Consider the following 26,329-nt stretch of genomic DNA (forward strand, 5'->3'; position numbering starts at 1 on the left):
AAAAAAAATCCAGTTTTCTAATATTGAATAAAAATGTCAGAAGCATTGAGATCAAAGCTTTTGTTAAAGTCAGCTTCAAAGAACTAGGGCATAACTGGGAGCTAGCTGAACACATCTTGTGAGCCAATGGCAAGATACATATATCTGTAGACCCCAACCACCTGCAAGCTAACAGTGGTGTTTTAATGCTGGTGATGATATGTACATATGCTTTTCAACAAAAGATATCAAAAGAACAAAGTAAATTTGATAGAATTTTCTATTCCTTGAAATTGGATGGGATAGGAAGAATTAATTGTCAGATTTCTAAGATAACAGCATTTTAGTTTGTTAATGTTGTATGTAATATTTCATGGTTATAGATATTTTATCCTTTTCAAATGTGAATTTGTTAACAGTCTCAAAACATATCTATCCATAGACAAATTATTAGCTTTTGTAGAATAACCATACTGATCCTATAAAGTCCCAAACCAACATGTGATGTGCTAACACAAGCCTATCACATGTTGATTTGTGAATTTATAGGACCAGAATAATTCGTCAACAAAACCTAATGTTGCTTTTACCAATATAACAACTGTGCTAACTTGCATGCATATTACAAGTTGAAATTAAACTTTCAAACACATCTAGGGCGCGATCCGATATATGGCGTAGTTTGTGGCGCAAGCGAGGGAACCCGCGTTGCCCGCAGTTTCAGCTCGCATCTCGAGCTATCCAATATACGGCGCCGTCAGATGCTAACCTGCCGTAAGTCGGATAAACCAGCGATGTCCAGAAATCTGCGCAAGTACAAATTTCTGGCGTCGCCAGTGACTTACGGCACGTTAGAAACTGCCGGCGCCTACAAAACCTGACTAAAGTATGAAATCACCCGCACTGTCTAACACGCCTCCCTAACATAGCCCGACAAGTCTAACCCTCTATCCGCTATCCCCCCTCACTATCCTAACAATAAAATATGTATTAACCCCTAAACCGCCGCTCCCGGAGCCCGCCACCAGCTATATTAAATCTATAACCCCCTAAAGTGAGCCCCTACCCCGCTGACATCTACCTTACCTACCCCCTAAAGTGAGCCTCTACCCCACCGCTATTTTAAAATTATTAACCCCTAATTTAATCCCCCTACCCCGCCGCCATCTATATTAAATTATTTAACCCCTAAAATACTAAACTATCCCTACCACTAAACCTAAGTCTAACCCTACAAATAGCCCTGAAAAGGGCTTTTTGCGTGGCATTGCCCCAAAGTAACAGCTCTTTTGCCAGCCCTTAAAAGGGCTTTTTGCGGGGCATGCCCCAAAGAATTCAGCTCTTTTACCAGCCCTTAAAAGGGCTTTTGGCATGGCTTTGTCACAAGGTAAACTGCTCTTTTGCCTACAATCTACATCCCCCTACACCGCGGCCACCTATAATAAATGTATTAACCCCTAATCTAATCCCCCTACACCGCCGCCAGCTATATTAACTATATTATATATATATATATATATATATATATATATATATATATATATATATATATATATATATATATACAGGTAGCCCTCAGTTTACGTCGGGGTTAGGTTCCAGAAGGAATGGTTGTAAATCAAAACCGTTGTAAATTGAAACCCAGTTTATAATGTAAGTCAATAGTAAGTGAGGGAGATAGGTTCCAGGCCCCTCTCAAAATTGTCATAAATAACACCTAATACATTATTTTAAAAGCTTTGAAATGAAGACTTTAAATGCTAGACAGCATTATAAACCTAATAAAATAATCACACAACACAGAATATATAATTAAACTACTTTAATTGAACAAAAACATTTGCTAAACAGCATTATAAACCTAATAAAATAATCACACAACACAGACTTCACTTGCATTTTTCTGCAAACAGTTCTTTCTATGCATTCCAATCTGGACTGAGTCATAGAAAGGAAGATCTTGTTCCTTTGAAATCTGCTCGATAGCTCAGGTCTGGTTAAACTGATTAATTTCAGCTTGTTTGGCTTTGCTGCAACACAAGCGGACAGCTCCACCTACTGGCTATTTTAATAAATGCACTGCTTCTCAATGCTTTTCAATAGCAGTCACATGACTGGAAAAAAAGGTTGTTATTCTGAAACGGTGTAAATTCAACCATTGTAAAACGAGGGCCCTCCTGTATATATATATATATATATATATATATATATATATATATATATATATATATATATATATATATATATATATATATATATAGTTTGTGCTGGCAAATCTACTACTGTATATATATAGAGAGAAGAGAGAACAGCACTTCTGAGATAGAACAAAAGCTAGAATAATTTCCATGCCTGTTTTGTATTACAACTCAGGGTGCGCGTTCTTTTAAACATATATATAGTAGATTTGCCAGCACAATCTTCATTAAAACTTTGCCAGAACAATCTTCATTAAAACTTGTAGGTTTATTATATTAGCACATTTAGAATAAGAACAGCCTCAGGTCAAAACCATCTGACATGTTTCAGCCAGTGGCCTTAATCATAGACATATATATACACTCACTGGCCACCTTATTAGGTACACCTAAACAATTGCTTGGTAACACAAATTGCTAATTAACCAATCCCATGGCAGCAACTCAATGCATTTAGGCATCTAGACGTGGTGAAGACGACTTGCAGAAGTTTAAACCAAGAATCAGAATGGGAAAGAAAAGGGATTTAAGTTACTTTAAACGCGGCATGGTTGTTGATGCCGGGCGGACTGGTCTGAGTATTTAAAAAACTCTGATCTACTGGAATTTTTACGCACAATCATCTCTAGGGTTTACAGAGAATGGTCCGAAAAAGAGAAAATATCCAGTGAGCGGCAGTTGTGTGGATGGCAATGCCTTGATGATGTCAGAGGAGAATGGGTAGACTGGTTTGAGATGACAGTAAAGCAACAGTAACTCAAATAACCACTCTTTACAACCAAGGAATGCAGAATACCATCTCTGAATGGCCCAACATGTCGAACCTTAAACCAGATACACTAGCAGAAGACCACACTGGGTGCCACTCCTGTCAGCTAAGAACAGGAAACTGAGGCTACAATTTGCATAGGCTCACCAAAATTGGACAATAGAAGATTGGAAAAACAATGCCTACTCTGATGAGTCTCGATTTCAGCTTTGATATTCATATGGAAGGGTCAGAATTTGGCGTAGACAACATGAAAGCATGGATCCATCCTGCCTTGTATCAACGGTACATACTAGTGGTGGTGGTGTAATGGTGTGGGAGATTTTTTCTTGGCACACATAGCATTATTTAAACACCACAGCCTTCCTGACTATTTTTGCTGACCATGTCCATCCCTTTATGACTAACGTGTACCCATCTTCTGATGACTACTTCCAGCAGGATAATGCATCATGTCACAAAGCTCAAATCATTTCAAACTGGTTTCTTGAACATGAAAATGAGTTCACTGTACTCCAATGGCATTCACATTCACCAGATCTCAATCCAGTAGAGCACCTTTGGGAGATTCACATCATGGATGTGCAGCCGACAAATCTGCAGCAACTGCGTGATGCTATCATGTCAATATGGGCCAAAATGTCTGAGGAATGTTTCCAACACCTTGTTGAATCTATGCCACATAGAATTAAGGCAGTTCTGAAGGCAAAAGGGGTCCAACCCGGTACTAGCAAGGTGTACCTAATAAGGTGGCCAGTGAGTGTGTGTATATATATATATATATATATAAATAAATAAATTTGTCATGTATAGAATTAAGTGAATCTGAAGTACGGGTTTTGTCAAAGGGCTTAAATTTTGTTCCTTCTCAGCATTTCAATCTTTTTAATACCATACTAGATACCGACAGATTTGTAAGAAAATTGATACTTCGCAAACATTTTATTAATGCTGAGAGGGAACAAACTAATGAGGAAGAGATTGAGAGCAACTTGATAAAAGATAATATTGAGTTTTCTGAATTGTGTACTGTTATGAATCTCCAGGACTTGCTTAGAGAAAATGAAGAGGATTTAGATCACTTGGTAACAGAAAAGGATGTTGATTTAACTGGATTTAGAAAAAAGAGCAATTTCTATCCAGTTAACTCAAGAACACAAGCTGTAGAAATTTTTCAAAAAGTTGTAGAAGAGAAATTGAGGGAGTTAAATAACAATATAATGAAGAAACATAAACAGAATTCGTCATTGAAGGAGAAAGAGGCCCTGAAAAAACTAACAGAAGACAGTAGGATAGTGGTGAGGTCCTCTGACAAAGAAGCCTATAGGAAAGAAGCATTCAGACAACTACATGACACTGAAGTATATAGCAGATTGAGAGATACTTCTACCAGACAATATACTAAGATACTGATTGATATTGTCAAAACTGCTAGATACAACAATGTCATCACACGTACTATAGAAGCAATGTTAGTCCCTGAAAATCCCATCAACCCAATTTTCCACTACTTCCCCAAAATCCACAAGGACATGAAAAATCCCCCGGGGCGTCCCATAATTGTGGGGATCAATTCATTAAATGAACCCCTTTCGAACATAATTGATTTCTTCAACCTTTGGACTCAAAATTGCCTAGTTATATACAGGATAACACATCCCTACTATTGAAGTTGGAAACAGGAAAATGGAAGTCTAGTTATAGATTTCTGGTAGTGGATGTGGCATCTCTGTATACGTCTATCATTCATGAGAAAGGTGTGCAGGCTATTGATTTCTTTTTGGAACATTGTAGCAATTATAACATACCTACTAAAACAGTTTATTGTAAACGCTATTGAATATCGCCTCACACACAACTTCTTTATGTTTGAGGGGGGTTTCTTTCTCCAAAGACGTAGGACCGCTATGGGGGCGAAGTTTGCCCCCTGTTACGCCAATCTCTTTATGGGATGGTGGGAGCGGTTCCACGTCTTTGGAGACAGAAACCCACTCAAAGACAAGATCATTATGAATGCCAGATTCATAGATGACCTGTTCTTTATTATAGACAGTGATGAACAGAATGTAGAACTATTCTGTGAATATCTAAATCAAAACGATAGTGGCATAAAATTGATTGGGGAACAAAATGAACACAATGTATGTTTCCTAGATGTAATCATCACTGACACTGGCCAAAATAGAGACTGAACTATATAGGAAGCCTACATCAGGGAACACAATACTTGAGTATAGCTCCTGCCATCCAAGACACACCCTACAGGGCATCTCAAAGGGACAATACATAAGAGCAAAACGGAACTGCACAAAAGCTGAGGATTATGTCAAGCAAGCTGACATAATCACTGAACGTTTGAAAAAGAGGGGATATGTGGAACAAACCCTTACAAAGATTAGGGAAGATGTGGATAGGATACCCAGAGTAGAGGTTTTGAAATACAAAGATAGGGCTAAGGGCTTAAAAGGAAAACAAAAAGAAAGTCCAAAATGTATCACTACCTATAGTTTGGAGTTCAGAGATATTTGCAATATAGTAAGAGAAAGCATACCTATTCTGTACACAGACCCCATACTGAAAGGTATCATACAAGAAGGATGTGAGTTTATACCTAGAAGGGGTAAAACAATAGGTAATTTCACATCTCCATCAGATTGTTCAAGTAAAACGCAAAACCAATGTTGACTTAAACAAAGAAAAGGATTTTTTCGATGCAGGCGCAACATAGACCTCTATGTTGTAGAGGGGGATCAATTTACCTCCACTAGTACACAAAAATCTCATGACATAAAGTTTTTTATAAATTGTGCAACTACACATGTAATATATTTGTTGACCTGCAGGGGGTGCTCCAAACAGTACGTTGGAAAAACAAAGAGACCCCTAAAGGACAGGTTCTTAGCCCATCTTAGGACCATTGAGGACACAGAATCAGACACTCCCATAGCACGACACTTCAGAGAAAATCACAATTCCAATACTAAATTGTTAACAGTACAGGCAATTGATCATGTCCCAGTGTGGAAAAGGGGGGGTGATAGAGAAACCAAATTGGATACTAGAGAAATATTCTGGATCTTTACCTTAAACAGCAGAGCTTACAATAATAAAAGCCCACAGATCGCTATTGAAAAAATATCTTTCTGCCCATAAACAAGATGGCGTCGTAGGGGCTAGTAGGAGGATAATTATCCTCAGTCTAAGCGTATATATTCTTCTAGGTAGGGGGGCGGCCCACACCTCTGATAAAGTAACCTATTGGTTACAAAACGCGTTAGACTCCGCCCCCGCCAAACGTCAGCACATTACACAGGAGTTTACACGGAGCTGCATAAGGAACAGGCTGCTGCACAATTGTAACATAGTGCAGCGGTCTAATTATATTCCTTCAGAGCTCCATTTTTGTTACTATATTTTATGGGTTAAGAGCGAATTAGAAGGCACCTGGTTGTGAGGTCCATATATAGGATCCTGGTACCGGTCCTACTACAGCTCCAAAGCAATTGTTATAAAATATTGTCATATGTGCCTATTGAAATAATAGGTGTTTTAACAGATTGATAATAAACCTGGTGTTAATTTTACACACTTGTGTTAGTAGTGTTTATAAGTTAATAGCACACTGTCTCCCCTATCCCCTCTCCCTTTAATACCATCTACTGTGGCTCTACAAGCTTCCCACTAACAAGGGAAAGATTCGATCAGCCAATAGAATGCGAGCTCAATCTGATTGGCTGATTGGATCAGCCAATCGGATTGAACTTGATTCTGATTGGCTGATTCCATCAGCCAATCAGAAAATTCCTACCTTAATTCCGATTGGCTGATAGAATCCTATCAGCCAATCGGAATTCGAGGGACGCCATCTTGGATGACGTCCCTTAAAGGACCCGTCATTCGTCGGGAGACAACGGAACAAGAGGATGGATCCGCGTCGCCTGCTTCAAGATGGACCCGCTCCGCACCGGATGGAAGAAGATTGAAGATGCCGCTTGGAGAAGATGTTTGCCGGTCCGGATGTCCTCTTCTTGCCGGATAGGAGGAAGACTTTGGAGCCTCTTCTGGACCTCTTCAGCACCGGATGATGGATCGCCAACCCCCGCTTGGGTTGGATGAAGATGTTGGAGCCAGGACGGATCGGTGAACCTGGTATGGTGAAGACAAGGTAGGAAGATCTTCAGGGGCTTAGTGTTAGGTTTATTTAAGGGGGGTTTGGGTTAGATTAGGGGTATGTGGGTGGTGGGTTGTAATGTTGGGGGGGGGGTATGGTATGTTTTTTTTTACAGGCAAAAGAGCTGAAATCCTTGGGGCATGCCCCGCAAAGGGCCCTGTTCAGGGCTGGTAAGGTAAAAGAGCTTGTAACTTTTTTAATTTAGAATAGGGTAGGGAATTTTTTATTTTGGGGGGCTTTGTTATTTTATTAGGGGGCTTAGAGTAGGTGTAATTAGTTTAAAATTGTTGTAATATTTTTCTTATGTTTGTAAATATTTTATTATTTTTTGTAACTTAGTTCTTTTTTATTTTTTGTACTTTAGCTAGTTTATTTAATTGTAGTTATTTGTAGCAATTGTATTTAATTTATTTATTGATAGTGTAGTGTTAGGTTAATTGTAGGTAGTTTATTTAATTAATTTATTGATAGGGTAGTGTTAGGTTAATTGTAGGTAATTGTAGGTAGTTTATTTAATTAATTTATTGATAGGGTAGTGTTAGGTTTAATTATATCTTAGGTTAGGATTTATTTTACAGGTAAATTTGTTATTATTTTAACTAGGTAGCTATTAAATAGTTCTTAACTATTTAATAGCTATTGTACCTGGTTAAAATAAATACCAAGTTGCCTGTAAAATAAATATTAATCCTAAAATAGCTATAATATAATTATAATTTATATTGTAGCTATATTAGGATTTATTTTACAGGTAAGTATTTAGCTTTAAATAGGAATCATTTATTTAATAAGAGTTAATTTATTTCGTTAGATTAAAATTATATTTAAGTTAGGGGGGTGTTAGTGTTAGGGTTAGACTTAGCTTTAGGGGTTAATCAATTTATTAGAATAGCGGTGACCTCCGGTCGTCAGATTAGGGGTTAATAATTGAAGTTAGGTGTCGGCGATGTTAGGGAGGGCAGATTAGGGGTTAATACTATTTATGATAGGGTTAGTGAGGCGGATTAGGGGTTAATAACTTTATTATAGTAGCGCTCAGGTCTGCTCGGCAGATTAGGGTTTAATAAGTGTAGGCAGGTGTCGGCGACGTTGAGGGGGGCAGATTAGGGGTTAATAAATATAATATAGGGGTCGGCGGTGTTAGGGGTAGCAGATTAGGGGTACATAGGGATAACGTAGGTGGCGGCGCTTTGCGGTCGGAAGATTAGGGGTTAATTATTTTAAGTAGCTGGCGGCGACGTTGTGGGGGGCAGGTTAGGGGTTAATAAATGTAATACAGGGGTCGGCGGGGTTAGGGGCAGCAGATTAGGGGTACATAAGTATAACGTAGGTGGCGGTCGGCAGATTAGGGGTTAAAAATTTAAATCGAGTGGCGGCGATGTGGGGGGAGCTCGGTTTAGGGGTGCATAGGTAGTTTATGGGTGTTAGTGTACTTTAGGGTACAGTAGTTAAGAGCTTTATGAACCGGCGTTAGCCAGAAAGCTCTTAACTCCTGCTATTTTCAGGCGGCTGGAGTTTTGTCGTTAGAGCTCTAACGCTCACTTCAGAAACGACTCTAAATACCGGCGTTAGAAAGATCCCATTGAAAAGATAGGATACGCAAATGGCGTAGGGGGATCTGCAGTATGGAAAAGTCGCGGCTGAAAAGTGAGCGTTAGACCCTTTAATCACTGACTCCAAATACCAGCGGGCGGCCAAAACCAGCGTTAGGAGCCTCTAACGCTGGTTTTGACGGCTACCGCCGAACTCCAAATCTAGGCCACTGTGAGGTATCACCAGGTGAGCGTGGATTTTTCACATTTCTATATAACTTTCAACACCAGAACGTATTACACGAAGTGTGCCTTGTGCGCCTGTTTTGTCACCTACTTTTCAGATTAACAAGAGGAACCTCGCCCTGCGGAGGATCACCTTTATTTCCAAACGGGCTGCCATATATACATATGCACACGGGAACCTGCACTGTGGATCATAAGGAACTTTTTTTCCATAGACTAACCACCTTGATATACATGAGACTGTTGGTTACAGAAACTGTATTAGTCTAACATACACAAATATATATTCTGGGTAATGGATGGGATTATATATTTAGACAAACAGATATCTCATATCCTTCTAGCGCTGATTGTGTATTATTTGTATATATATATATATATATATATATATATATATATATATATACACATATATATATATATAAACGATAAGAAATATAGGGAGAGTATTAATATAATATGTAACTAGCAATTTACAGCTCTATAGTTACCACTATCAAAGGACCATTAGGTATACCTTTAAATACCAAAACAGTGGTGCAGACCCTATTAGTAAGTATTATACAATTTGAATTAAGAAAAGAGAAGATATTGACTAGGGATTTCAGCACTCTATACCTATACTCTTCTGGGCCCCAGATGGAAGTGTGCACCCACCACACAGTGATCAAGAGAATGCAGAAAGACTTGCCATCAGACACAGAAACATTTATTCACGACAAAGTTTTAGTATAACACAACGTTATGCATCACTCAAATACACGATAGCATAATATTTCCACTGTATAATTAAATACACACAAGTCAGGGTGATCAATCCTTTCTTGTAGTAAAGATAAAAAAGAGAATGTTATCTGTAAAAAATCGTGTCATATTATTATTGCATTTAACTATGCATATGCATATATCAGCATAGCTTATCCTCGAGGTAAAAGCATCCTCTTTAGGTTAATGCCGTAATAAATATGGCTCCACACAGTAAAAAATAGTTACATTAACAACTGCAGTCTCAATATACAAAATTTTGCAACATTATCCGAGGTAAGAGCGTCCTCTAATATTAAAGCTGCAATATTGTATCATTGCTTACAAACTGTGCACAAACATCCAAGCATTTTGCTACATTTTCCGAGGTAAAAGCGTCCTCTAATATTATAGCTGCAACATTGTATCATTGCTTACAGACTGTGCACAAACATCCAAGCATTTTCTCTTTTATGCTGTGATAGATTTACTGAGGTGAAAACGTCCTCCTTTCAAGTTTACCACTTAAGGATAGCTTAAACTTTTTTGTGAAATTACATCACCATCTTTATCCTGCTTAATCGTGAAAGAGCTTTCTATAGCATCAAAACGAAGTGTCCTGATCTTTGAGGCAAAGGCCTGTTCAGCACAGCGTGTTCCATCCTATTGTATGCATATATTCCCAAACATTTAATCAGCATTAACAAGACAGTACCTTAGTTAAGCCGTGTCTTCCAGCATGTTACCTGTACACCTAGGTGAGCAACCGCTACTGCTTGAAGAAATGCTTTACCAAAAACCGAATTTGTTTCTCGGTCAGTATCGAATCAGAGTGTCGTCACTCCCTCTTGGTTTGTGCTTAATTCAGTAAAGGAACCTCCATTCAGCTGCCACAGGTGTGCTCTGTTTACTTGCATAGCCTTAGTATAGTCGACGTACGTTTCGCCCCACAATGCCTTGCGATTATTCGGGGCCTCGTCAGGACTAATTTGCACAGGTAATCTCACCTCCCTTTTCAACGGTAAAATTTGCATAGACGGTGTAACTCAGTAGTAACAAGCCGCTACTCTAAATTTAAATCTCTATACCTGTATTTAAGGATTTTAAACATGAAAAACATATAGTTTTACATAGTCAGATCACAGTACTGAACTGCATTCTCCCAATTGCGATTTTTCCACCCATGTCGAATGAACAAAGTGGTTCAAATATCTTACCAAATATCAAAGAGATCCTCTTATTGTATATCTTTCTTAAGTGATACAGATAGCTCAACGCTACATTACAGACATTTTTGCAAAAAAGCTTTTTAAGTGAGAAAGGGGGCATACTCTATTACTTCATTTAACCCTTGTGGGGACAATGTTTGAAGAACATATATCCACCTAGATTCTTTTCTTAGCAGGCAGTTGTCTTCATCACCACCTCTACCACTTTGTATTCCCCTATCAATTCCAATGAATTTTAGTGAAGCTGGATTTTTTTGATGGTATTGGGCAAAGTGTCTCACTATACTAGTGTCCCTGCCATATAATATATCATCCCTATGTTCCTGGACTCTTTCTTTAAAAATTCTTTTAGTTTTTCCTATATAAAAATACGGACAGGAACAGTGTAGTAGATAAACTACACCAACAGAATTGCAATTCGCAAACACCTTTATATTATAGACTTTGCTATTATTGCCTGAAAAGGTTTTGCTTTTCTGCATATAAGGGCAATACACACAGTGTCCACAAGGATAACTCCCCTTTACCTCTTGTCTCAACCATAACCAATCTAAAGCTGGTGATCTAACAAATTTACTTTGTACCAGTTTATCTTTCAAACATGGTGCTCTTTTTGCAGTTAATAATGGGTAATTTCCCACTTTAGATTTAATTTTTTCATCCAAAGTGAGAATGTGCCAATGTTTCGAAAGTATTTCTCTTATCTTTGGCCATTGGCAATTGTATGTAGTTATAAATCTAGTTAGATCATTAGTTATTTGGGGTCTAAATTGGTAGAGCAAAGTGTCTCTATTCTTTTTTCTGACTTTATTCAGTGATGTTTGAATGTTTTTTCCTAGAGTATCCACGATTCATAAATCTCGGTTGCATTAACTCTGCATGATATTCAAATTTAGTATTTGAAGAACAATTTCTTTTTAGACGCAAGAATTGACTATATGGTACACTTCTCTTTAGATTATGTGGGTGACAGCTAGATGCCTCTAAGATACTATTTGTGGCTGTACTCTTTCTGTAGTTTTCAGTCACTATCGATGTGCCTTCCTTTCTAATCATTATGTCTAGAAAGGCTAATTCCTTTGAATCATACACTAATGTTAGTAGGATGTTGCGATTGTTTATATTCAAATTGTTTACAAACTCTTTCAGAATTTCAATGGGACCTTTCCATAAAATCAAAATATCGTCCACATATCTCAACCAAAGTGAGACGTGATTCGAAAATATGATTATATTTTTCATAAACATCAAATAGTTCCCATGCCCCTAGATGAAGACATGCATAAGTGGGGGCACATAATGCCCCCATGGCTGTGCCCCTACATTGCTTATACAGTGCTTTATCGAATTGGAAGACATTATTCTCCAAAACAAATCTCAACAAATCTAAAACTAAATGTGTATGTTTGTCAAAGGATTGTCCCCTTGATTTTAAAAAAGTGTTTACATGCCTCCATTCCTATTTCATGCGGAATGGAGGAATATAAGCCCTCTACATCCAGTGACACTAAGATATAAGAGGGAAGTGATAAGAGGAAGGGACGAAGAAAGTGATCCACATAATTTCCAATGTTTTCACTAATACTTCCAATTCCCGAGACAATCGGGCGTCCAGGCGGATGGGAGAAATTTTTATGTAATTTTGGGATGATATAGAAAGTTGGCATTACTGGATGTTTCCGAAACAAATTCTGATATTCTTTTGATGAAATAATACCTTCCCCAAGAGCTACTTTTAGAATTTTCTGTAACTCTTTTTGCATAGAAGTTAAGGGATTGATAAATAATTTAATGTATTGATTTTTATCATTGAGTTGTCTCTTTACTTCATTTAGATAGAATGACTCTTCCAGTAATACCAAATTTCCGCCCTTATCCGCCGGCTTTATGACAAGGTTCTTTGCATTCATTAATTCACTTAAGGCTCTCCTTTCACTGGAATTAAGATTATCATTAGGCATATATTCCTCTCTCAGACCATTTAAATCCTTTTCTACTGCTTTTACAAATATAGAAACTGCTGGTATCTGTGCAAATGCAGGCATAAATGTGGAATTCGGTTTAAATTTTGTTTGCCATTTAACCTCATTTTGGTCTGTATCCAAATCTCCCACCAATAAAGATTGCAAGTTTCTGACAGTAGTTTCATCAGTTATATGCTCTTTCTCTCTATGCATTATTTGAGAAAGCACTATCTTTCTAGCAAAAAGATGTAAGTCTTTTGATAATTCAAACTTATTAAGTTTATTGGTAGGACAGTAGCTCAGACCTTTTTTAAGAACACTAATATGAGATAGATTTAGTCTGAAAGAGGATAAATTCACTATCTGTAATTCATCAGTATTAGGGCACTTATCTTGTAGTTTCTGAATGACTGTCTGCGTGGTCTCCTGCCTCTCATATTCTGTCTCCCATATTCCCCCCTCCCTCTCTGCTCTCTCAGGGTATATCTCTTTTCTTGTGGATCCAAATTCAGGTCCCTTCCTCTTCCTCCCTCTTCGTTTTGTCCTCCTGCGTTTAAGACCCCAGGGGACATTCCATCGTTTTTTGATAACCTATCTGAATCATTTTCTAAGTCAGATGCATCTGTGCCTGAATCGTATGAGGCTTTATCAAATTTATATATATACACACCTTTTTCTTTTTATAGTCATCTTGGTCTCTATACAATTTTCTACATTTTCTAGATTTAATATCTGCTTGTAGTCTTGATATATAATTCTTTGTATCTTCATTTAAGTTGTTAAAATTTGTATCACTCTCAAACTTATTTACAATTTGTAAAGATACTTCAACTTCCTCCTTAACCTTGTCTAATCTTTTGACATTACGTTTGATAAGCATTTCAATTAAATCAAGGGCACAGGTTGAAAGTTTTTCATTCCATTCTGTAATGAAATCTTCCCCACCCTCATCCTCTCTAGCATTGAAGCCCGGATCTAAAAACAATCTTAAGCCCCTAGGTACAATTTTTGTTGCAACATAATTATTTAAACTAGAGCTTTCTGCTCTTAATTTTACCTGTCTTGCTACACAGTTTTTATATTTTTTAAAAGCTTGAAAAACATTAATTTCAGATTGATTGGCCTCTAAATTACTGCTAGAGAGAGACTCCTTGAGTTCAGCTTCCCACTGTTCATCCGACAGGGTGAAAGCCATCGCAAAAAATACACCGTGCAGCTAGCACACAGTCCCAACCAGCACACAAAAGAGCAACTTAACATTCTATCCCTCGAACTGAGAATTAAGGGAATCCTCCTATTTACTCAGATAAAAATAGTATATAAACGATAAGAAATATAGGGAGAGTATTAATATAATATGCAACTAGCAATTTACAGCTATATAGTTACCACTATCAAAGGACCATTAGGTATACCTTTAAATACCAAAACAGTGGTGCAGACCCTATTAGTAAGTATTATACAATTTGAATTAAGAAAAGAGAAGATATTGACTAGGGATTTCAGCACTCTATACCTATACTCTTCTGGGCCCCAGATGGAAGTGTGCACCCACCACACAGTGATCAAGAGAATGCAGACAGACTTGCCATCAGACACAGAAACATTTATTCACGACAAAGTTTCAGTATAACACAACGTTATGCATCACTCAAATACACGATAGCATAATATTTCCACTGTATATTTAAATACACACAAGTCAGGGTGATCAATCCTTTCTTGTAGTAAAGATAAAAAAGAGAACGTTATCTGTAAAAAATCGTGTCATATTATTATTGCATTTAACTATGCATATGCATATATCAGCATAGCTTGTCCTCGAGGTAAAAGCATCCTCTTTAGGTTAATGCCGTAATAAATATGGCTCCACACAGTAAAAAATAGTTACATTAACAACTGCAGTCTCAACATACAAAATTTTGCAACATTATCCGAGGTAAGAGCGTCCTCTAATATTAAAGCTGCAATATTGTATCATTGCTTACAAACTGTGCACAAACATCCAAGCATTTTGCAACATTTTCCGAGGTAAAAGTGTCCTCTAATATTATAGCTGCAACATTGTATCATTGCTTACAGACTGTGCACAAACATCCAAGCATTTTCTCTTTTATGCTGTGATAGATTTACTGAGGTGAAAACGTCCTCCTTTCAAGTTTACTACTTAAGGATAGCTTAAACTTTTTTGTGAAATTACATCACCATCTTTATCCTGCTTAATCGTGAAAGAGCTTTCTATAGCATCAAAACGAAGTGTCCTGATCTTTGAGGCAAAGGCCTGTTCAGCACAGCGTGTTCCATCCTATTGTATGCATATATTCCCAAACATTTAATCAGCATTAACAAGACAGTACCTTAGTTAAGCCGTATCTTCCAGCGTGTTACCTGTAAACCTAGGTGAGCAACCGCTACGGCTTGAAGAAATGCTTTACCCAAACCGAATTTGTTTCTCGGTCAGTATCGAATCAGAGTGTCGTCACTCCCTCTTGGTTTGTGCTTAATTCAGGAAAGGAACCTCCATTCAGCTGCCACAGGTGTGTTCTGTTTACTTGCATAGCCTTAGCATAGTCGACGTACGTTTCGCCCCACAATGCCTTGCGATTATTCGGGGCCTCGTCAGGACTAATTTGCACAGGTATTCTCACCTCCCTTTTCAAGGGTAAAATTTGCATAGAGGGTGTAACTCATTAGTAACAAGCCACTACTCTAAATTTAAATCTCTATACATGTATTTAAGGATTTTAAACATGAAAAACGTATAGTTTTACATAGTCAGATCACAGTACTGAACTGCATTCTCCCAATTGCGATTTTTTCACCCATGTCGAATGAACAAAGTGGTTCAAATATCTTACCAAATATCAAAGAGATCCTCTTATTTTATATCTTTCTTAAGTGATACAGATAGCTCAACACTACATTACAGACATTTTTGCAAAAAAGCTTTTTAAGTGAGAAAGGGGGCATACTCTATTACTTCATTTAACCCTTGTGGGGACAATGTTTGAAGAACATATATCCACCTAGATTCTTTTCTTAGCAGGCAGTTGTCTTCATCACCACCTCTACCACTTTGTATTCCCCTATCAATTCCAATGAATTTTAGTGAAGCTCGATTTTTTTGATGGTATTGGGCAAAGTGTCTCGCTACACTAGTGTCCCTGCCATATAATATATCATCCCTATGTTCCTGGAATCTTTCTTTGAAAATTCTTTTAGTTTTTCCTATATAAAAATACGGACAGGAACAGTGTAGTAGATAAACTACACCAACAGAATTGCAATTCGCAAACATCTTTATGTTATAGACTTTGATATTATTGCCTGAAAAGGTTTTGCTTTTCTGCATATAAGGGCAGTACACACAGTGTCCACAAGGATAACTCCCCTTTACCTCTTGTCTCAACCCTAACCAATCTAAAGCTGGTGATCTAACAAATTTACTTTGTACCAGTTTATCTTTCAAACATGGTGCTCTTTTTGTAGTTAATAATGGGTAATTTCCCACTTTTTCATCCGAAGTGAGAATGTGCCAATGTTTCGAAAGTATTTCTCTTATCTTTGGCCATTGGCAATTGTATGTAGTTATAAATCTAGTTAGATCATTAGTTATTTGGGGTCTAGAGTGGTAGAGCAAAGTGTCTCTATTCTTTTTTCTGACTTTAGTCAGTGATCTTTGAATGTTTTTCCTAGAGTATCCACGATTCATAAATCTCTGTTGCATTAACTCTGCATGATATTCAAATTTAGTATTTGAAGAACAATTTCTTTTTAGACGCAAGAATTGACTATATGGTACACTTCTCTTTAGATTATGTGGGTGACAGCTAGATGCCTCTAAGATACTATTTGTGGCTGTACTCTTTCTGTAGTTTTCAGTCACTATCGATGTGCCTTCCTTTCTAATCATTATGTCTAGAAAGGCTAATTCCTTTGAATCATACACTAATGTTAGTAGGATGTTGCGATTGTTTATATCAAAATGTTTACAAACTCTTTCAGAATTTCAATGGGACCTTTCCATAAAATCAAAATATCGTCCACATATCTCGACCAAAGTGAGACATGTGATTCGAAAATATGATTATATTTTTCATAAACATCAAAAAGTTCCCATGCCCCTAGATGAAGATATGCATTACGGCATTAACCTAAAAAGGATGCTTTTACCTCGAGGATAAGCTATGCTGATATATGCATATGCATAGTTAAATGCAATAATAATATGACACGATTTTTTACAGATAACATTCTCTTTTTATCTTTACTACATGAAAGGATTGATCACCCTGACTTGTGTGTATTTAAATATACAGTGGAAATATTATGCTATCTTGTAATTGAGTGATGCTAACGTTGTGTTATACTGAAACTTTGTCGTGAATAAATGTTTCTGTGTCTGATGGCAAGTCTGTCTGCATTTTCTTAATCACTGTGTGGTGGGTGCACACTTCCATCTGGGGCCCAGAAGAGTATAGGTATAGAGTGCTGAAATCCCTAGTCAATATCTTCCCTTTTCTTAATTCAAATTGTATAATATATATATATATATATATATATATATATATATATATATATATATATATATATATATATATATATATATATATAAATATATACATATATGTGTACACGCATGTGTATTTATGTATTTATATATGTATATACATACATATATACACATGCATATACATATACACACAGACACACATGTATATACATATACACACAGACACACATGCATATATGTTTACTATTAACCCCTGCACCAGCATCAACCTACCACAAGTGCTAACTATTTACCCCTGCACCACCATCAACCCACCACAAGTGCTAAAAATCTAATTTAAAAAAAAATATATTTAATTTTAGTTTAATTTGAACAAATCTTACTTAAAAAAATTTAACTAAAAAAAATCTAAGTAAAAATAATCTAACTTAAAAAAAATATAAAATCTAAAACCTAAAAACCCAAACAAAATCTAACCCTACTCTAACACCTAACACCCCTAAACTAAACCCCCTCTAAGCTAATCCCACTAAATTGCGCAAAAAAAAAAAAAAAAAAGTTACAAAAAAAAATCTGTTTCAAAAAATTCTAAACATCATTATTTAAAAAAATAAATATTATACTTAACAATAATGTACATACCACATAAAATAAAAAAGCCTGCAAAACAAAAAAAATAACTGACCTCAGCTGTTTTGCAGAAGAAAAATAAAAAAGTTTCAACCCCCCACCTAAATTAAAGTAACCCCACATCCCCCAAAATAAAAAAAACTAATTTTAAAAACCTAAGCTAGGTTACAATACAATAAAAAGCCTATTCTAAAATCTAAAAAAAAACACCTCCCAAAAAACCCTAACAAACCCAACAAGGGTTACTCACATCTGATATGGACTCCAGCTCATCTTGATCAGTCATGGGCCCATCTACAGGGGTTAATTCCCTGATCCTACCTGTATTTTTAAACTATGGAATAAAGTTTTGCCTTTTAATATCAAGTTGGTGTCCCCCGAGTGCTGCATTTTCTCCTTGTTCTTACCCATCTTCATCCAGGCTTCAGGTCCCGGGGATACATCTTCACCACAGTGGAGGCGGACTTCACTGGCCTCTTCCACCCCGCTCCGCAATCTTCATCACCTGCGGGGACCATCTTCGTCAATCCTCCAGTCTCAGGGACCTATGTTTGCAGTGCCAAAGGCAGACTTCGCTCTGCATCTTCTTTATTTAGCTCTCTTTGGGGAGCCCTCATCTTCATGCAAAAAGTACTAAATTTATATACTGTATATATATTTTTATATTATTTCTTTTTCCTATGGATTATTTAGAATTTTTTTTACAGTATGTATAATATTTTGTATTAGTTATTAATATTTTTTTTAATATTTCATATTTAAATAACGCACATTGAGGTAAGAAATCTTTCATGTGTGCTAACCCACATTACACCTAAAGCACAAAACACAAAGAGCAATACACATATTTTACATTCCTATGTTATTCACATAGAAAAAATTCAATGTTTATTATATATATATATATGATAATATTAATGTAAAATATAGGAATATATATAGAGGTATAGGTATATACAGATATATGTAGAAATATGTATTTACAATAAAAATGGCATTATCCTAAACATGAAGAACATTGGAATTTGAAATATGAATAACTGCTGCCGGGTTAGAACATGAACTATAGGTGTTAGTATTTTTCTTCTGTGCTCTCCATTGACTTCTATGAGGAGAATACATTAATGCAGTCACAATATTGCAATATCGTAAAGTTATTTGATTTGCACGCATTGGGTTTCAATTACACGCAAACTTTTTACTTTCAACTTGTATTACACACGCTACACAATGCAAGCAAAATGCTTACTTCTTGCAAAGTTTACATCCAAGCAAAAAATCTTTAAAACAAAGGAAAATCAACACATATTAAAAAGATTTTGAATTACTCTGCACACTATGGGCTAGATTACAAGTGGAGCACGAAGTAGCACTTTTGCTAGAGCGCTTAACTGCGCTAGCGATAAACCTTTTGCATGAGTCGGGTTTCACTGGTATTATGAGTTGAAAGTAAAAAGTTATCGCTCCAGGGCTAACCCAACTTGCACAAAAAACTGAAATTACAAAATTGCTAGAGCGCGATAAACTTCTGCCCCATAGAAGTTATTGGAGCAAAAAAAAGATTTAAAAAAAACTAACACACTACTTGCGCACTAACCCAAATCGTCATCAGACCCCTACTGTAAAAACCTCTAAACCACCAAATATCCCAACGCAAAGTCCCCACTACACTATTAACCCCTAAACCACCAGCCCACCACTGTGATGTAAAATACTACACTATTAAACCCTAAAACGCCAGCACCCAGCTGAAAGTAAAATACTGCACTATTAACCGCTAAACTACCAGCCCTACACCACATAGTAAAAAACGACACTATTAAACCCCTAAACTGCCATACCACCACTGCAAATAACTCATTGGTATCTAACCTTCATATCTAAAATCCCCTGTTAACCCAAAATAAACAAACCCTTTCTTTAACAAAATACACCTGACTCGTGCACTAACCCGAATCGCCATAAGACCCCTACTGTAAAAACCTTTAAACCACCAAACAGCCCACTGCAAAGTCCCCACTACACTATTAATCCTAAACCACCAGTCCACCACCATGAAGTAAAATACTACACTTTTAAACCCTAAACCACTAGCCCCCCACCGCAAAGTAAAATACTACCCTATAAGGCCTCTTAACCGCCATCCCACCACCCAGGGGTGAAACTACAGGGGGTGCAGAGGTCGCAGGTGCAACTGGGCCCCTGAGGGTGGAGGCCCAGCTTAAAAAAAGTTAACCTACCACTGCCTGCACTGATATCATGTGAGTGTGACATGACTATAGGGGTTAGTGTTTCTGTTTTACATTGGTGTGTATGTATGTGTGTATGTATGTATGTGACTGTGTGTGTATTTATGCATGTATGTGTGTATGTGTATGTTTGTGGAACCAGCAAATTACAGACCTTGTTACTACAGCATGGGGGGGGGGGGGCAAGGGGTAAACAGTGTCACTATACAGTACCACTATATACAGTATGGGGAGGTGGACCATGTCACTGACTACTGTGGTCACTTTATAAAGTACTGGGTGGGTAGGGTCAGGCCAGCCATCTCACCGGCAGATTACAGACTGTGTCACTAACTTACTATATACAGTACTGGGGGGTTAAATAGTGTCACTATATATATATACAGTAATAGGGGGTCAGACCATCTCACAGACTGTGGGCATTTCCTTTTGCAGACTTGTAATCTGATTCACATTTTTTTTTCTGTGTTAAATCTAAAAAAAAATTTTCAAAAAATTATATGTATTAAATTCACATTTTTTTGGAGGGGGGAGGGGCGGTGGGGGGCCCCTTCTTAGATTCTTGCACCGGGGCCCTGTGGTTTCTAGTTACGCCTTTGCCACCACCGCATATAACCCATGATTATTTAACCTCCTTACCTAAAATCCCCTAAGTTAACCCAAAATAAACGAACCCTTCCTTTAACAAAAACCCTAACAAAAAAAAAACACTTTACCTTTTAAAATGATAAAACCTAACATTACTATATAAAAAAAATAAAAATAAAAATAACATTACTATTAAAATAAAAAATCCTAACATTGCAAAAAAAAATTACACTAACAGTACCCATAAAAAATATAGGGAGTGTTAGTTACTGCGGGTTTGTGCATAATTTAAACAGCGTGCAACTTGTAATATAGATTTCAGTGTAAAGAACACAGCAATCTCGTGATCGCATTTACGCTCCTAGCGCTAATGATAGCGCTCCACTTGTAAGCTAACCCTATATAAATCATCTAGTTAAAATAAAGATCCATTTTGATGAATTAGTGCCCGGTTTTTAATAAACCTATTAAAAACAAGAGCATTTTAATTCAGCAAAATTGACATTTCACTGTTTTCTTCAAAAACTTACCTTTTAATTCTGGCAGCCGCTCAAGCACTTCCTCCACCTGTCGCAAGCTGTCTTGGCTGGTCCAAAATGACGAATCCGGCTTCCTCCAATCACAGTGTTGCATCAGGCCAAGGTTACCCCGGGGGGAAGCTGTGATTGGAAGAAGTCTGATTTGTCATTTCTGACATCTGCAGACGCTTCCGACGGCCGAAGGAATCACTGCAGAGGCATTCAGGATTAAAAGGTAAGTTTTCGAAGAAAACAGTGAAATGGCAATTTTGATGAATTAAAATGCCCTTGTTTTTAATAGGTTTATTAAAAACTGGGCACTAATTCATCAAAATGGATCTTCACTTTAAAGTATACATATATTCATTTATGGTGTTTTCTGTACTTTATATATATATATATATATATATATATATATATATATATATATATATATATATATATATATATACACATAAAAATAATGTTAGATATTGTGATAATAACAATATAATGTGATAATGTGATAGCATGCATTCTGTTTATTTATCTCATGTGTATAAAAACTGTCAGAGGGAATGATATATGTCTACTGTTTAAACAAATTCAAAGAACGTACTAATAAAAATGCTCAGTCATGGAATCTGGTTTGTTAAGTGTTTCAGGATCATTCATTTTCTGTAGGAAAACACATAGCTGGGGCTTTATACTAATTCTAAAGTATGCAATTATCAAGACTGGTGAATTTTAAAAGGCTTCATTATATTCTAAGGTGATAAAAAAACTTGAAGAACTCTGATAGAAAGGCCTAGTCACGGACAGCAATTAATATTTAGATGTTTAAGACACTTTAAAAGCCAGTGCACTTGATTTATCCTATTTTTATAGCTAGCGGGTCATTTCTTCCAGATTCTTGACACTAGTCACTATGATTAGCAAAACAACTATCATTCAAAGAAGGAAAGACAAACCGGCTTCATTCATTTTATAAATGTCAGTGTTAGCAACGTGGTTTGACAACAGATAACAAGCTGTTAATCTTGTATTTTTATACCTAGTTTAACCCCTCAAGGACCAAGGTTTTTCCAGTTTTTGTGCTTAAAAGATACAAGAAATTGTGGCATTTTTGCTCACAATTTATTTCACCTTATTTGTCCACTTTCTAGTTCAGTGCACCCATAAAAATTATACACAATTTTTTTAATGCCCATCCAAATGCCCTTTTCGGGGCAATAAGTAGTTTAGGATTTTTTTAGTTAGCTTTTTTTTTTATTTTGGGGCGGGTGAGAGGTTGTAATGTTAGAGGATTAATGTTTTTTTAAAATAAAAGTGCTGATCACTTTAGGGCAATGCCCTATAAAAGGTCCATTTAAAGGGCCATAATACCCAAATGTTTAAACACTTGAAAGTGATGCAGCACAGCTGTAAAATGCTGACTAGAAAATATCTCCTAAACATCTCTATGTAAAAAAGAAAGATATTTTACCTCAAAAGTTCCTCAGTAGCCACCTCCCATTGTAAAGGATTTCTAAGCAGCATTTTAGTGTGTCTGTCCTGGGACAGCTGAAATGATGAGCCAATCAGGTAAAGGAAGCTTACTATGAAATCTCATGAGAGTTAAGTGAAATCTCATGAGATCACAGTAAGAGTTCATGACCTCAGCACTGCTGAAGCTGATTGGCTGCTGTTCATTTCTTCATTTTATTTTATTTTTACCTGCAGCTGGTGAAGTATAACTTTTTACACAGAACTTACTCTGCTGAGCTGAGGAGATTGTGATGTAAAATATCTTCCTTTTTTACATAGAGATGCTCAGGTGATATTTTCCTGTCAGCTTTTTACAGTTATACTGCATCAGTTTCAAGTGATTTAGCATATGAGTATTATGTCCCTTTAAGGGCAGTTGACAGTTTATTTTTAGAATATTTTTTTTTATTTTGGGGTGTTTTTTTAAGGGTTATTAGAATAGGATTAATTTTTTATTTTTCATAATATAGTTTGTTATTTTTATAAAGGAAGTTTTTTTTTTTTTGTAATGGTGGGGGGCTTTGTAAATGGTATGACTTTTTATTTTTTGTTATGTATTTTTTTTTATTAATGGTTGTTTTTTTTAAGAAAAATTAGGTTTTAATTTAATTTTACAGACAAGTTGTTTTTTATTCGAAGGTAGGATTTTTTTTAGTTAATTTATGGGTATTTTAAGTTGAATAAAGCTAGGGGGTGTTAGGTTAGGGGTTTTAGATGTTACTTATTACTTTATGTTGTGGGTGATGGTGGTTTAGGGGTTAATAGATTATTTAGAAAGTTTGCAATGTGGGGGGGGTGGCGCATTAGGGGTTAATAGATTATTTAGATAGTTTGCGATGTGGGGGGATGGTGGTTTAGGGGTTATTAGGCTAGGGGCTTATGGTAAAGTGTTAGGTTTTTTCATTTTTTTTTCATTTTCAAGAGTAGGGTGTTATTTTCTCATTTGATTTCTATGGGGGGACACATGCACGTGTAAACTCCACTAGCTATTTTTGCCTTTTCAGGCTACCACTAGCACAAAATAATTAATTTCTCAACTTCTAATACGAGAGGAACCAGAGAAGCACAAAAAGTCTAATGCTAGTGATGTTATATTTATATATAACGCAGTAATCTAGCCCATTATATTTAACCCTTTGATTGTCAAGTACAGAAAATAACATTTAGGGGTAAAAAAAAACACACACACAAAAAACACTATTAAAATAAAATGTATTAAAATAAAGTTTATAAAAAAACCAAAAAAAAACAAAGACTTTATTAAAATAAATGGTATACATTTATCACTGGGACAGCAGGGGAGTGTTCACTGGGACAGTAGGGGAGGGACCAAGACAAACCATTGTTAACAATTAATGGTTTCTCATTTTTCACATGTGATCACTGGGAATGGCTGTCACAGTGATCACATGACCATAGGCCACTTTTTTGTGCATCACTGGAGTGCCTCACTCCTGAGGCATACAGTAATTGGCCGCTGAGCCTGATAATAGCAGGCACTGTGGCATGCTAGTATCCAGGCTCCATTTTAAGTATACAATTACTGTGACTGGCTATTACAGTGATTGTATACACAGTATTGGCAGTTACTGTACTGCTGCTGGCTAGCCTCACATGGAAGCTTCCAGCAGAAACATAAGATACACACTGACCTAGATTTGGAGTTTGGCGGTAGCCGTGAAAACCAGCGTTAGAGGCTCCTAACGCTGGTTTTAGGCTACCGCCGGTATTTAGAGTCACACAAAATAGGGTCTAACGCTCACTTTTCAGCCGCGACTTTTCTGGGCTAACGCCGGTTCATAAAGCTCTTAACTACTGTTCTCTAAAGTACACTAACACCCATAAACTACCTATGTACCCCTAAACCGAGGTCCCCCCACATCGCCGACACTCGATTAAATTTTTTTAACCCCTAATCTGCCAAACGCCACCTACGTTATCCTTATGTACCCCTAATCTGCTGCCCCTAACACCGCCGACCCCTGTATTATATTTATTAACCCCTAATCTGCCCCCCACAACGTCGCCGCCAGCTACCTACACTTATTAACCCCTAATCTGCCGTCCGCACGCCGCCGCCAGCTACATTATCCCTATGTACCCCTAATCTGCTGCCCCTAACACCGCCGACCCCTATATTATATTTATTAACCCCTAATCTGCCCCCCACAACGTCGCCTCCACCTGCCTATACTTATTAACCCCTAATCTGCCGAGCGGACCTGAGCGCTATTATAATAAAGTTATTAACCCCTAATCCGCCTCACTAACCCTATCATAAATAGTATTAACCCCTAATCTGCCCTCCCTAACATCGCCGACACCTAACTTCAATTATTAACCCCTAATCTGCCGACCGGAGCTCACCGCTATTCTAATAAATGTATTAACCCCTAAAGCTAAGTCTAACCCTAACACTAACACCTCCCTAAATTAAATATAATTTAAATCTAACGAAATTAATTAACTCTTATTAAATAAATTATTCCTATTTAAAGCTAAATACTTACCTGTAAAATAAATCCTAATATAGCTACAATATAAATTATAATTATATTATAGCTATTTTAGGATTTATATTTATTTTACAGGTAACTTTGTATTTATTTTAACCAGGTACAATAGCTATTAAATAGTTAAGAACTATTTAATAGCTAAAATAGTTAAAATAATTACAAATTTACCTGTAAAAGAAATCCTAACCTAAGTTACAAATAAACCTAACACTACACTATCAATAAATTAATTAAATAAACTACCTACAATTACCTACAATTAACCTAACACTACACTATCAATAAATTAATTAAACACAATTGCTACAAATAAATACAATTAAATAAACTAGCTAAAGTACAAAAAATAAAAAAGAACTAAGTTACAAAAAATAAAAAAATATTTACAAACATAATAAAAATATTACAACAATTTTAAACTAATTACACCTACTCTAAGCCCCCTAATAAAATAACAAAGCCCCCCAAAATAAAAAATTCCCTACCCTATTCTAAATTACTACAGTTCAAAGCTCTTTAACCTTACCAGCCCTGAACAGGGCCCTTTGCGGGGCATGCCCCAAGAAATACAGCTCTTTTGCCTGTAAAAAAAAACATAAAATACCCAAGCCCCCCAACATTACAACCCACCACCCACATACCCCTAATCTAACCCAAACCCCCCTTAAATAAACCTAACACTAAGCCCCTGAAGATCATCCTACCTTGTCTTCACCATACCAGGTTCACCGATCGGTCCAGAAGAGCTCCACCGATGTCCTGATCCAAGCCCAAGCGGGGGGCTGAAGAGGTCCATGATCCGGCTGAAGTCTTCATCCAAGTGGGGCAGAAGAGTTCTTCCATCCGATTGAAGTCTTCATCCAAGCGGCATCCGGAGCGAAGCGGCAGCATCCTGAAGACCTCCACCGCGGAACATCCATCCTGGCCGACGACTGAACGACGAATGACGGTTCCTTTAAATGACATCATCCAAGATG

The sequence above is a fragment of the Bombina bombina genome, chromosome 1 (genome assembly GCF_027579735.1).
Source record: "Bombina bombina isolate aBomBom1 chromosome 1, aBomBom1.pri, whole genome shotgun sequence".
Classification (NCBI taxonomy): Eukaryota; Metazoa; Chordata; class Amphibia; order Anura; family Bombinatoridae; genus Bombina; species Bombina bombina.